Source organism: Nuphar pumila, chromosome 11, assembly GCF_984573655.1.
Source record: "Nuphar pumila chromosome 11, dmNupPumi1.hap1.1, whole genome shotgun sequence".
Taxonomy (NCBI): domain Eukaryota; kingdom Viridiplantae; phylum Streptophyta; class Magnoliopsida; order Nymphaeales; family Nymphaeaceae; genus Nuphar; species Nuphar pumila.
Genome location: NC_143259.1, coordinates 3,927,807 through 3,943,938, shown reverse-complemented (window position 1 = coordinate 3,943,938; position 16,132 = coordinate 3,927,807).

The following is a 16,132-nucleotide window of genomic DNA, read 5'->3' as shown; positions in this document are numbered from 1 at the left end:
TTGGCCCGGTTCTTAACAGACTTGGGTTTGAAGATGAGCCTGTGTCCGGCCCATTAGTTCAATGGGCCAATGTGAAGCGGGTCAGGTTTGGTCTGGCTTGGCCCGATTCAAACCCATTTGAAGGTTATTTTTAATAAAATTAATACATTAATTAGTTTTTAGAATGCCAAAAAATAAATTAAATGAAAAAAACATAAAATTAGTAACCAGTAATAGTTACTCATTCTTAAAATTAACAAAAAATGAATTAAATGTAATAGTTAATTTATAAAAATTATATATTATTAAACAATTTAATAAATAACTCAGTCCCATTGTGCCAGCTAGCTTGGACCCGGCCCACTTATATAACGGGCTGGGTTTTGGCCCGGTACCTAATGAGTCTGGGCTTAAAATTATGGCCCAAACCCGAACCATGACGGGGCCGGGTCGGCTTGCTCATGGGGCGGGCCGGTTGCCCACCCCTACTTGTGACATAGTTAAGAAACGATCACCAATATAACTGATTGTTTATGGTTTGTTTAACTCTATAGCAATTTGTGTTATTTTTGCAACCCCAAAGATGTTAGAACCTAGAAAAATCTCATGAGGCAAAAGAATAACCTTATGATTTACATTCTCATTTTTTCTTTTCTTTTTAGAAAAAAATTTGAGAATACTTGTACATTAATTGTCATGATTATCATTTTATCACTTTAATTGTGGAAAGTGTTGAGAATAGTACACAAAATTGACTTAATCAAGTAGGCCTATTAAAGTTATGTCCATTCATAGCTGGAAAACTCAAGGATTAGGAAAGAGGAAACTGGGCAGGAAGCTAACAAGGAAAATGATGTGCCATAACCACATTGTGATGACTTTTCATAGAGCAGGCCTTAGTGTATTTTGTCTTTAGGGACCAATATGTTCTTTTCTTTTGGAATATGTAGAGTTTATTTTTAATATTTACGCGGAGAAACCACCCACAGGATCATAAGCCTAGTCGCGCTAGGCTCTACCTGCTGTACTTAGGGTAAGTCTAGTCGCGCTAGGTTCTACCTGCTGTACTTAGGGTTGCTGTCCTGACAGCATAAAACTTTGTGAGCTTACCCCTTGCCCCAGGAAGTCACCATGCTTCGGCTTGCGCAAGTATTGACACTCACGAGATTTGAACCTGAACCACTTGCCTAGCAGCCTAGGCCCCCCATCCCACGAGTCCAAACCCCTTTGGGGCAACATATAGAAGAGTTAATTGGCACAGCTCAACTATTTAACACACGGAGTCGTTTGTCCATGAATTGCAATGGAAGTTTTCCTTCTTGTTCTCTCTCAGTGAAGGGCAATTTAATATCATCACTCAAACATCATTCAGACCATACAGATGGGCACAAACGAATACAAATTGAGATGTTTTAGGCCATCTTTCCAAAGAGTAGCAAGTGAGACAGACCATTAACTGAGTGTCTTTAGGCTTGTGTGGTTAGCCAGTGCTTCATTTACCACTAAATATGATCCATCGAATTATATGTCGTTTTAATACTTTTGCAGGACTATGCATAATCATCTCAAGCGCAATCGTTCATTCTGTTGCTACCTGCCATTCTCTCTCTCTCTCTCTCTCTTTCACGCGCGCACAAAAAATCTTAGTGGACGTTTACGCGATTCTGCATATTCATCTTCTCGATCTAACATCTCTTCCGGTTGTTGCTTCGCTTCCCCCAACCTTATTGGTTTTGCGGCTCCTATGTGAGCCGCTTGTTTTTTCGTTTGTTTTACTTCTGCTTGTTTCTGTTCTGCTATGTTGAAATTCTGTTTAGTCTCTCTCTCTCTATATATATATATATATATATAAAGAGAGAGAGAGAGAGAGTTGTGAAAATGTATTCGGCAGAATCGATTTAGCAAGAATCTACACGTGGACCATGTTTTTTCGATGAAAAAAATGATGTTTTGAGCCTCAAAAATTTGCAAAGCTTTTGAACCGTTGATTTTTCTAACATTATAAAAACCCACTCATGTGTGGGAATGGTACGCTCAAAGAGCTGATCCCTGTAAATCAAGTACATAGATCACATCTGTCCTGTCAAAATTTAAAAATAAAATGAAAAAAACCTGAAAAACTCATTTAGCACGTACCCATCTCTCTCTATAGCTTAGATACATGGTGTAGGATACTAGCACCTGCTTGGTGTCATAATATTGGCTAGTCTATATCTACCACCCCATTAGCCAAGTTACATAAATAACTTGCCTCGTATGTTTAATTGGATTATGCATATTTTGATGAAATGAGTATTTGAGATTAGTATAAGGTTCAAGATCATGAATCCGCAAAGGAAACTTTGTTCATTTAAAACACTGTAGTTTCCTGCTTGTGAAAAAGGTCTCATATTAAATAATTGATTGTGAAAAAGGCCTATCATTACTCACACGCATTTGTAAATTATTGATATCTTTTCTAATATTCAACCATGGCTAGGTTGTCCAGTATGCATATTAATTAATTGCTAAGTAGTGAATAATACGGCAAAGGCAAATCGTTACCAAAATTATTCTCCAGTCACATGGCTCATCTTTCCAATTACTTAACAGCTAGCTCACCCTGTCTACTTAGTTGCTTCATATGAGTTGCATCACATTTAATCAGCCACTCTCTATGTGACACTTGGAACAATCGCATACTCGATCCAAAAGATTTTAATAAAAAATCGCGATGGTTAATTAATGGCCAATAATTGATTTCTAAGTTACTTGGCCCATGTGACCAACTGCTCATCTTAGTTAGTCACCATGGTCTTACATGCCTATTAAGAGGATGAATCTTGTGGCTCTCAAAAGCAATTCTTTAATTTCATTTAAGCTCAATGTGTAGGCCTAAGTAATAAATTTAAATTAGTATGTTAGAGGGAAGTAGGTAGGGTTACAAAGGGAAAGGGTTGAGGAAGGCATTTTTGCAAATTTTGGCTGTTCTAGACCCAAACCGACCTGACGATCCTCTGATTAAATATCCTTGGATTTGAGAACCAAAGATTTGTACTTTAAAATAATTTTGTTGAAATATGAATCGGATTCAACTTGATATGATCCGGTTTGACATAAGTACATCATATTTATGGGAGTTCAGGGTCCTTCTCACCATCGACTTGACAGTTTGAGCTTTTCATCCATGATGTCTACCAGAATGTATTCTTGATTTTACATTCTGGTTTTGCTTTGGAAAATGCCAACAAATCTTACTTTTCATGTATCTAAATACAAAATGGTTTTACTCTTTTATTTCAAAGTTGCTATCATGGGTTTTCTTTTTGTGGCCACTTCTTATGCAGAGGTCCATGCAGCTCTACTGCTGATTACCATCCATCTCAAGTTTTTTTTTGAGATGAACACCACACTCATATCAAGAAATGTCAAGATGAGTGGCTGTCAAGCAGGTCTATGCATGCCCACCATGCAGCGGAGGAAGTTGTGTATCTAGTTACCTTGGTCATGGAGTCATTCCTCGACCTCTTCGTCTTTGGGAGCTCCACATTCATCAGTCCTAACTCCTAAATGGTAGAATATCCGAGTTGTACTTGTGACATACACATTGCAGTTAATTCACCCTTCATCTTAATCTGTTAGGTAGTCTAGATAGGGTTCAGGATTGGATCTTGAGCATATCCATGGATACGTGCCAAATTTTCAGGCCTAACCAGTAAAGAAGTCAGATCAGAACCTGTACAAACGTGAGATAAGCCAAGCGTATGTTAGTGGATGCGGGTCCCACTTTTTCTTTTAAACTGGATCGGGGATGGACGCAACCCATGTTTAGCTACTATGGCTCCATCAGTTCGGTTCAGGTCCTATGCTTAGGCCGACCCAGCAAGAGATTAGGACCCTACCAGGTTTCCATATGACATACCATTTGGGCGTCACCTTTTGCACAAGCAGAAGCGTGGCGACTCTCTGGGAGAAAGGTTTAAGCCCAGGAAGTTTTCTGCTGTCAGGACAGTGACCGTAAGTATAGCAGGAAATGCCAGCCCGGGTAGGTCTGATACTAGGGGTGGTTTCTCCATGTAAATATTAAAAAAAGAACATGCCACATGACATGCTATGACAAGCGCTCTCCATCATTTATAATTTTAAAACTTTTTGGTATTTTATTCTTAATAACTATATTTTTACACATCAAATATTTGAAAAGTATGTGTCTTCCATGCCCTGATTTTCATAACAATCATGTATTTGTCTTTCAAGTACGTATCATATCCGTGTCCGGCTCTGTATGCATGTGACATAGAATCCTAGTTGGTTCTGGTTGCCTGTATCTACCTGAATGTGATCCATTGACAGCAGCAATTCATTTGGGATTCATTCTTGTTTTTCAGTAAATTTCAATCATCCATTTGGATACAAACAAATTGTATTATTATTATTATTATTTGTAACGGGAGAACACCTCTCACTCTTGAGCTCATTGGTGTACAACCCCCAGGTCTCTTGCCCAAAAAGGGCCAAGGAGTACACCCACCTTCGGCTCCACTCATCTGCTAAGGGTGCTTGTGAATGTCACCAAGTGAAAGGGATGTCAGAAGTTCGAAACTTAAGGAAGGGTGAGGGATCCCTCACTGTGTACTCCGGGCTAAGCAAAGGGGCCCACGAGGGTTCTAGCAACCAGCAGTCTTCTTAGGTGGAGTGGGTGATAGGCAAAGGGGCCCTTGAATGTTTTAGCAACCAAAGGCCAAAAAAAGAGTACACCCATCTTTGACCTCATTGTAAGGAACTCATACCTGTGGGTTTAGAACTCGTGACCTCTGTTCAACTAGCAGATAATCAAAGCCCTAGTGGGCTTTCGGCACAAACAATTGCAAAGTACTATAGCAACTCTTCGTTTGGGGATGTAAGTCGAGTGCCCCCTCCGTTTCAGCACTCGAGCCATGCTTCTCGCTAGATCCACTAGCTGTATCCGTTTCCAAGATTACTTTCTCTGTTATACCCGACTGTTGTATGGTGTGTAGCCATTCAGACCATTCTTTCTCATCCATCATTCATTCCTTCCTGAAGCACCCAACTTTTACTGTATTAGCACTATGCTCATGCACCTATTCACACCTGTCAAGAGGCCAATGAGGCTTGGGCCTCAGGGCCCATGGGCCAAAAAAAAATTTAGGGGCTCATTTTTAATAGGGATTCCATTTTCATTAGGGGCCCCAAAAAATTAGAGGCCCTGCCCTTGAACAACTACTATTAATAAGGAACCCATTTTTTCCCTCGGCCCCATAAAACACAGGTACGGCCCTGACACCACCCACCCTGGTAGAGGCTATTAATATTCAGTTTTATCCATCCCAAGGGAAGTGGGTCCCAATCACGCATGTGCCTCCACCTGTGGAAGCAGATCAGGTCATGCTGAAAATGAGCGTTTTTGCTCATGCGGCGTGGCCGTCTGTTTGCATTTTGGATGAATGCCACGTGGTTTTGTTGACTTTGAGCTTTTTAAAATGCAAATCGGATGGCCACGATGTCAGCATGAGCAAAAACGCTCATTTTCAGCATGACCTGATCTGCTTCCTCCACCTGTTGGCTACCTCACTCTCCGAATGTTTTCAAAATATTCATGACTTGCTCCATAACTGTCCGGATGATTTTGTGCACTAGTTGTTGTTGGGATTTGGTTTTACCTTAAGAAATGAATTCATTCCTTTTCTTCCACACCATTCACATGGAAGAAAATGTCCCAACTAGTTTGTACTGCTTTATCTTTAAATTTTCTCCCAGACCATCTCTCCATCGTTTGCCAAATAAAAATGCTGGTCTTCCATACTTGCACCACCAATTGGCATCTTAGAAAAAAATGTCCCTCTATTTCCTCTTTATTCCTGCAAAATTCACATCGACTTGGCATCTAGAAGCCAAGTTTTTTTAAGCTGGATTGTGTAAGAAGCTTACCTTCGATGGCCAATCTTAAGGTGATTGTCGCTCTCGGGCGAGCCTTTTTCCTCCATACCTTCCTAAAAATACCATCTGGCTGCCCCATTTTCCTTATTAACTCTACACTTCTCATGAAAAAATCTTTTTTGGATTGCCATTGGATCACATCCTTCACACCTGGTTGTCATATTTTCTCTTTCACCTCCCTCATTATAGGTGGAGGCAACTGACATAAACTAGTTTCATCTGCGGGTGAATATGATGGTCTATCATCTCCCCAACCTTGATGTGGTGCAGAGTATCATATATGACTCTTTGAGAAGGTGGCAGTAATTGCAGAAAGAGAAGACCCCATTTCATCCATGGATCAAACCAAAAACCAGTGTCCCTTCCCTCTCTCATCATCCAACATACACCCTCCATTAGAGCCATGGCCCCTCACCGAGCTCTCTTCCAATTTGCTCTCACTAGTGCAGTCCAAGGGCTATCCTCCATGCAAGTTTGGCAAGTTCAGCTTTATTAGCATCTTCAAGATTGTTTATGCTTTTCACTATCATGCCAAAGAAAGCTTTATATAATTTTCTCAACTTCTTGGATGATGGCAATGGATAGTCTAAAGCATTCCATCCAATATAACAGAAAGGACACTATAACCGATCTTATAAGTACGAGTCTGGCCGCCATTGCTAGTAGCTTACCATGATTCTAATTTTGCTCAAAATTTTGTCACAAACTCACGCACATCCCTTTTTTTAGGCCTCTTATGAAAAGACGTAGGCCCGGATAAGTGATGGGAAGACTCCCAACCTGCCATCCACTTAGCTATTATGTGTGGTCCTTGCCTGTGAGAGATTGAAGGGGATAAAAACAGTCTTCTTCTTGCTCACTTGGAGACTCAAAAGCCTTTCAAACTCCTCCAAACTTTAGAAGTTCTTGACAGAATTTCACTTATCTTGTATGAAAAAGAGGGGCATCATCCACATAAAATCTATGGTGCCACGTCAACCCTTTTACCCTGAATGGAACCAGCCAACCTACTTCTCATGATTCAACATCGAGACAATCTTTCCACGACCAAAAGAAACAAAGAAGGAGACATTGAATCCCCTTGTCTTATGCCCATACTACTTTGAAACAGTTAGCTAGCTTCACCATTGTTGATGATTACAAATTTTGGGGACTTTTTCTACCCATCTATTATCAAAACAAAATTGTCACATGAGATCAATTTTAAACATTACATATTGCTGCTGTCTTGTGGCCATCTTATCAACCAACTCATGGGCTAGTAGAATGTTGTGTTGTATTCTTATTCCCTTAAAAAATGCCGTCTGGATGCTGCTTATGATTCGTTGCAAAATCCCCCTTATTTTGTTCACAATGATCTTGATGATCACTTTATACACAAAATTACAGACTTATAGGCATGAACTGATCCAATTTATTTTCTCCATCCACTTTGGGAATACCAACTATGTTGGTGAGATTAATTATTTTTAGTAGCTTCCTGGTTCTAAAGAAATTAATTATAGCTCTGCGTACATCCCCACCCACTAATATTTCTGAAAAAAGAGACCTGTAAAGCTATCTGGGCCCGAGGCACTCTATGGATCCAACTCAAAAATTGCTTGGCGCACTTCTTTCGTCCTTGCCTCTTCATTCATTTGGGTGATGTCCTCCTCAGACACCTTAGGGCCATCTACTTCTTCTGTATCTTCTCCTTGCACGTCCCCCTGAAAATAGATCCCTAAATCATCTTTCGCCTCCTACTTTATCTACTCTTCGTTTGTTATCTTTGAGCCATCCTCTCTAATTAGGAGTGATATGCTGTTTCTCGTTATGTTTTTATGAACTAGTGAAGAAAAATAGCTTCTCTTCCTATCCCCCTCTGTAAGCCACCGGCATCTAGATTTTTGCCTTAACAAGTCTTCCTCCATCTGAACCAGAAGTTGGAGCTCATCTCGCAGATGCAACTCCTTCGTAACATTGTTTGCTTCTTCTTCCGATTTCTTTTGACAAACTTTCAACTCTTCCTCAATGGCTTTGATTATTGTTGGAAGGAAACTAATGTTGTTTTTGCTCCATATCTTGAGCCCTTTCTTAATTGTTTCTAGCTTGGCCACTATTCTATACATGGGATTTTCACTGATATTTATCTCCCAGCTATTCCAGACAACTTCTCTACATCCTTTCTTGAGTGTTCAAAATTTGAAAAATTTAAAGGAAGAGGCCACTCGAGTTCTGAGTGCACTGCTTAGTAGTAATCAATTATGATCTGTCATAGTTTATGGCAGAATTCAGACTATAGTATTTGGAACCTCTCGATCCATAGTTTGTTTACCAGAGTTCTATCTAAACGGGCGCCCGGAATCGGTTTCCCTGTTGGCCATTGTTCCAAGTGAATATATGCCCCGAATGCTCGACTTCTAGTAGTTCACCTTGACTGATCATCTCATTAAAATGGGTCGAGTCCTGGTGGCCCGTGAGGGAACCTTGCCTATCGCTCACAGATCTGATCGTGTTCCAATATCCAAGTACTACCCAAGGGGCCTCTTTTGGGTGTTGTTCTAACATATCCCACAGACCCCTCTGATTTACATCATTATGACCATACACACCTAATGCTATCACCATTTGTTACTTTGTACCACCAAAACTATGATGATTTGGTCTATGGTTAACATCACCTCCACTGTGATAGTGTTCGGGTTCGACATACATATAATACAATTGTTAACTGATGTCTCAAAATTGCTTTTTCTGCATGGTGGGCATCGCTTCTGCAGTGATTTTTGTTTCTAACATAAAAATTACATCCACTTGATGTTCTTTCAGAGCCCTCACTATAACTCTGCGGGTCACGGGGCCATGGTCGGCTAGGCCGACCTCCTCCTCTACATTTCTCCCTTGCCCATTACCATTGCTGCGTTGCAATTCAATTTCTACCTTTCCTTGCCCAGATTCAACTTGCAGAGTTGGCGCTGGAACAATTCCAGCATCGTTCTTTCTTCCCTTAAGAGTATATTTTTGATATGGCTTGAATCCCCTATGGTTGATTTTATTTTCTTTCCTTATTAGTTCTTTCATGCTTCTGATCTTCTGGTATCCCTTTTGGACCAGATTGGACACGACATTCTGATCCCTCCTCGAACCATATGCATTATGATAAGAAATATTAAGGAAGCTGGGGGGTATATCTATCATTATGGCTTCCTCTTTAAGAGGACTTGACTCATTGAATGGTAACAATAACATTAAATCAGTTGGGGAAACTGTATCCAACTGCTCTCCCTAGCTGCTGACATCAACGCCTCTCTTTCCCATCTTTTGGCTGGAGATGATACATGACCGCTGTCAATTGTGGGTTGTGCAGCCATTTTCTGTACCGCCTCTGCCATACACTTTCCCCATCTGTCCTCAATATCAAGATTTAGGATATAGGACACATCATGTCCTCTGCAGGGACACATTTTTTAACATGCTTCCTCACAGGGACACATCGCTCAACATCCTCCTCCATTGTCGTCGAGTCACCATGACTCGTTGATTCCAGCCATGACCTTCACGCTTTCAGGGGTGGGACACACCGAGACCTCCACACTGGGGCGCTTCTTGCTCCCTCCTCTTCCATCGTTGTAATGTCATCGTCTCTGCCATTGATTTCATCCATTTCTTTTGGCCGGACTCGGCCCTCCTTCTCCTCATCGAAGATGGTCGTGCTCCATTCTCCAAGATGCTTCCTGTTGCACCGCGCATCTATGCCTCGCTGCTCAGTTCCAGCGAAAACAAGGACTTCAGTTTCCGTTAACATTTCCACGATTGACAGTTCCTCCGGTAAGGCCGAGAACCTATTCGCTTGAGGCGATTTCCGTCCTTGTTTCAGTTTCGGGGGTTTCCAGGTAACCTTGACGAGGCACCAACCTTCATCAGTGCGTTCTTTTGTTGTGGTCTCCTCCATTATCAGTCATTTCTGACATCAATCCGCGACATGCATCATCGCTATGAAAAAACGCAGAACCCAATACTATTTTCATAGAACACTTCTTGCTGGAAGGTTGGACCTTGTTCTATTTCTATTTAGAGAGAGGTCGCCAGTCGAAAATGTAGAGAAATTAAGATAACAAAAATATGCGAAAACAATATATGATCTAACAAAGGCACAATCAAATCACAACACAAGGGTTTACGTGGTTCAACACGACCTACATTCACGGGGCACAGAGAGAATAATCTATTATAATGAAAGTAGAGAGTACAATGTAGAGAGTACAACATCCAATAACTTGCCCAAAGCTAAAGATAATAACAACAAAGAAATCACAGGAAGAAATGAATACAAGATTACCTCTCGGGTGTACAACCCGAGTCAAAGCCCACACCACAACCAACACCTCTCTCTGAGGATCAATGCGTGGTGATGAACCTTCTTCCTTCATTTTCTTCTTTCTACTCTCTCTCTCTTACTTCTTCTCTCTCTGCACACTGCACACAACCACTCTACCCTTTTTCCACGTAGCACAGATCCTCTACACCCCTATTTATAGATGACATAGAGTCTTCTAGATATGAACCTCCTAAAAGTGAGTCTTCTAGACACATTCCAGAAACCGAAGGGGTTTTAACCCTTCAACTTCCTGCATTAATGGGAGTTAGGTGACTATTCCACTTCCCCACATCATTAAATGAGGGGATAGGGCTAACCCTTCAACTTCTTCTGCATTAATGACAAGTGGGTGGCTAATCCACTTCTCCATACCATTAATGAGGGATAGGGCTGGACCCAACAATCTCCCCCTCCAGCCCTAGGGGATACTTCAATTCAACTAATCAATTGAAGTTCATGCCGGCCAGTTGCCGACATGTATTTTGTTTCTCCATCGGTAAGGCCTTTGTCAGCATATCTGCACCATTATCATTTGTGGAGATTTTTGCAAGATGAAGCAAAATTTTCTCAAACACATCTCGGATCCAATGGTACCTGATATCTATATGCTTTGACTTTGAGTGAAAACTCGGATTCTTGGCGAGATGAATGGCACTCTGACTGTCGCAGTACACCAAGTACTTGTCTTGCTCAAAACCCAAGTCTATCAAGAATCTTTTCATCCACAACATCTCTTTGCAAGCTTCTGTAAGAGCAATGTACTCTGCCTCAGTAGTAGACAAAGCAATACACCTTTGCAATTTTGACTGCCATGACACAGCTCTCCCTGCAAAAGTGAGTACAAAATCAGATGTGGACTTCCTCGTATCAATATCTCCAGCCATATCTGCATCTGTGTAACCTGTCAAGACAGGTGATCCACCACCAAAGCTTAAACAAACTTTGGAGCTTCCTTTGAGATATCTAAAGATCCACTTTACTGCTGCCCAATGCTCTTTTCCTGGATTTGCAAGGAATCTACTAGCAACACCTACTGCATATGCGATGTCTGGTCTCGTACATACCATCGCGTACATCAAGCTTCCAACTGCTGAAGCATAAGGAACTTTCTTCATTTTCTCCTTCTCCTCATCACTTGATGGACTCTGCTCTGAGTTCAGCTTAAAGTGACTTGCAAAAGGAGAACCAACTGACTTTGCATTGTTTATACTGAACCTGTCCAACACCTTTTCGATGTATTTCTCCTGTGATAACCATATCTTCTTGGTTTTTCTATCACGAGAGATCTGCATGCCCAATATTTCCTTTGCTGGACCCATGTCCTTCATTGCAAAGGTCTTACTCAGTTCCTTCTTAAGCCTGTCAATTATAGACATATCTTTTCCAAGGATAAGCATATCATCAACATATAACAAGAGAATAATAAAATTCTCACCGAACTATTTTATGTAGACACAATGATCTGCAGTCGATCTATTGTATCCATTTTCAGCCATAAATGAATCAAATTTCTTGTACCACTGTCTTGGAGCTTGTTTCAGCCCATACAAGTTCTTTTTCAACCTGCATACAAGATTTTCTTTACCTTTGACTTTAAAACCTTCTGGTTGCTCCATGTATATCTCCTCCTCCAAATCACCATGGAGAAAAGCAGTCTTCACATCTAGCTGCTTAATCTCCAAGTCCAGGCTAGCAGCAATACCTAGAGCAACACGAATAGAAGACATTTTAACAACAGGAGAGAAAATCTCATCAAAGTCAATACCTTGCTTTTGACCAAAGCCTTTCACAACCAATCTAGCTTTGTACTTTGGTTGAGAGCATTGTTCTTGAGTCTTCAACCTGAAAACCCACTTGTTCTTCAAGGCCTTTCTGCCTTCTGGTAGTTCCACCAAATCATAAGTGTGGTGCTTCTGCAATGCATCCATCTCATCGTGCATAGCTATTAGCCATTGCTCTTTCTGCTCACACTCTTGTGCTTCCTGGTAACTCTCTGGTTCACCTGCATCAGTAAGCATCACATACTCATGTGGAGAATACCTTCTGGAAGGTTGTGACTCTCTGGAATATCTTCTCAATTGGGGTTCTGGAAGAGGTTGTTCTCTAACTTCTTCCTGCTCAACATGGCCTGCGGGTAAATCAACATCCGCCTCTGCATCATCTTCCTGCACTGTTCTTCCTTCAACTTGTGCCACTGGAGGAGTAACTGGATCTAAGTGGATAGATCCACCTGCAGAAGTTTGAATTGACACCTCTTTCTTGATATCTTCAAGTGTCTGGTCTTCAAAGAATACTACGTCTTTGGATCTGAATACCTTCTGCTTCTCTGGATCCCATAGCCTGTAGCCGAATTCGGCATCACCATATCCCAGAAAAATACATTGCCTCGTCTTATCATCAAGCTTGGACCTCTCCTCCTTGGGGATATGTGCAAATGCCCTGCATCCAAATACCCTCAGGTGCTTGTAAGACACATCCTTTCCTAACCATACCCTATCTGCAACATCATTTGCTAAGACATGAGCATGAGACAAGTTGATCACATCAACTGTTGTCCTTAAGGCCTCGCCCCAGAATTTCTTTGGCAACTTGGATTGTGCAAGCATACACCTGATTCTTTCTGCAATTGTACGATTCATCCTTTCTGCAATTGCATTGTGTTGTGGGGTACCTGGAACTGTCAACTCATGGCGAATTCCATGAATTTTACAATATTCATGGAATGGACCTGTGTACTCGCCACCATTATCTGACCTGATGCATTTCAGTTGTTTTCCTGTTTCTCGCTCAACCATGGCATGAAATTGCTTGAATACATCAAGAACCTGATCCTTGGTTTTCAGAGGGTATGCCCAAACCTTCATGGAGAAGTCATCTATAAAAGTAACAAAATAGAGTGCACCACTGAAAGTTTTCACATCAGTAAAACCATTAACAATTTTTGTTCTTAGAGGACCACAAACATTAGTGTAAACTCGCTCCAGAATGTGAGATTTTCTATGAAAGGCATTTCTAACAAAGGATACTCTATGTTGCTTACCAGCTAAGCAATGAACACACAGGTTTAGACGTGTACCTTTTAACTTTGGGAGTTGCTCCCTCTTAGCAAGAATCTGCAAGCCCTTCTCACTCTTGTGGCCTAATCGACTGTGCCACAAATCAATAGAAGAGTCCTCAGTTGTATTCAACTGTCCCTTGCATACCTTGCCTTGCATCTTGTAAAGAGTACAACATCTCTTTCCTCTGGCCTGAATCAATGACCCGCTGCTGAGTTTCCACTGTCCTTGGCTAAAAACACTGTTTCTGTCATCTTTATCAAGCTTTCCTACTGAAAGCAAATTCAACCTCAAGTCTGGAACATGTCTGACATCCTTGAGCACCAACATGTACCCAAGACTGGTCTGGAGATGAATATCTCCAATACATACAATTTCTGACGTTCCTGTGTTTCCCATTCGGACAACACCAAAATTACCGGTCTTGTATGTACTGAAATATTCTCTCTGTGGTGTGTCATGGTACGAGGCTCCTGTGTCTATGACCCAATCTGTATCCTGACATACACAGATACATGGATCATTAGTAGTAGACAAAATCACAAGCTCACCTTCAACTGTGACTGTGATATCTTCTTTGGTTTCTGATGATTTTGTCTCTTTCTCTTTTTTCTGATTTTTCTTTGGCTCTTTGCACTGATTCTGGAAGTGCCCTTTTTTTCCACAATTGTAGCAAGTGATGTCCTTCCTTGACTTGGACTTGCTCCTATATCTGCGGTCATTTTTCCTGTCCTTTGACCGACCCCTGCCTTTGGATGAACTCACCATCAATCCTTCACCAGAATCCTTATTCGGTGATGGTCTTCTCCTAATTTCATTAGAAATGAGCGTACCTGTGACCTCTTCCATATCCAATGTTTCTTTTCCATAAATTATGGTTGTCACAAGATGCTCATAAGATGGTGACAATGAGGTTAGTAACAACAAAGCTTTATCCTCATCTTCAAGTTTAACATCCAGACTAAACAGACCAGCAATAATCTTATTAAACACACTAAGATGGTCAAGAATGGGAGTACCTTCCTTCATACGAAGACTATAAAGTTGTTTCTTGAGGTGTAACTTGTTGGACAAGTTCTTGGTCATGTAGAGGCTCTCTAGCCGCAACCACAATCCCGCTGCTGTCCTCTCTTCCATCACGTTACACATGACTTCATCTGATAGACACAACTCAATCACACCAGCAGCCCTCAAGTCAAGATCATCCCATTCATCATCGGTCATGCTTTCTGGCTTATTCGCCTTCCCGACAAGAGCCTTGTGCAACCCTTGCTGTGCAAGTAGAGCTTTCACCCTTCTTTGCCATAAAGAAAAGTTTCCTTTGCCATCAAACCTCTCCACCTCAAACTTAGAGCTAATTGACTTAGAAGACATGATTTTCCACGAACCAGCTCTGATACCACTTGTAGAGAAATTAAGATAACAAAAATATGCGGAAGCAATATATGATCTAACAAAGGCACAATCAAATCACAACACAAGGGTTTACGTGGTTCGGTCAACACGACCTACATCCACGGGACACGGACAGAATAATCCACTATAATGAAAGTAGAGAGTACAATGTAGAGAGTACAACGTCCAATAGCTTGCCCAAAGCTAAAGATAATAACAACAAAGAAATCACAGGAAGAAATGAATACAAGATTACCTCTCGGGTGCACAACCCGAGTCAAAGCCCACACCACAACCAACACCTCTCTCTGAGGATCAATGCGTGGTGACGAACCTTCTTCCTTCCTTTTCTTCTTTCTACTCTCTCTCTCTTACTTCTTCTTTCTCTGCACACTGCACACAGCCACTCTACCCTTTTTCCACCTAGCACAGATCCTCTACACCCCTATTTATAGATGGCATAGAGTCTTCTAGATATGAACCTCCTAGAAGTGAGCCTTCTAGACTCATTCCAGAAACCGAAGGGGTTTTAACCCTTCAACTTCCTGCATTAATGGGAGTTAGGTGGTTATTCCACTTCCCCACATCATTAAATGAGGGGATAGGGCTAACCCTTCAACTTCTTCTGCATTAATGACAAGTGGGTGGCTAATCCACTTCCCCATACCATTAATGAGGGATAGGGCTGGACCCAACAGAAAATGTAGGGGGACCTTTATTCTCAGGCGAGCATAGTGTAGCCGCTCCTTCGTTTCTACTTTTCCGATCATTCTAGATACAATTTTGAAATATTGGATCTTTCACAGAAGAACTGATTTAATATTTGCAAAACAGGTGATATTTTGAAAATATCAAGCTTTTCTTGAGATTAAATAGTGTTTGAAAATCTCTCAATAAAATACGTGTACCATACCCAGTAAAATGATATTTTTTATCATTTTTACATTGAAAATTGTGGGTCTTAATCAAAACTCGGGTCGGGTCCAAGTCTCGTATAAAATTTCAAAAAACTATACCCTGGAACCTTCGGATCCTGACTCGGATCTTCTTATTTGTCATCATACCAAGACTCTGAGTCAGGTCCGGGTAAACTTGACCCATTGACACTCTTACCTGGCATGCTTAGACTTCTAAGTAGCTTTAGAATGTATTTTTTTTAGAAATAGGCAAGCTAGGGTTAGGTAGACTCCCATCAATCATACAAAGTACTATTGGGTTTTGAACTTGCAACATCCCATCAGCTGTGACGTGCAATGACAGCTCTTACCAAACAAGTGGATTTTTTTATGACGAGGAACCCTCGTCCAGAATCTAACCGCAGGCCAAAAAACACCTCGAGTAGGATCACCCACACTCAAGCCCTTCCGAAGCCCACCCAGTTAAAGGCACCCCCACACATAATGGGAGG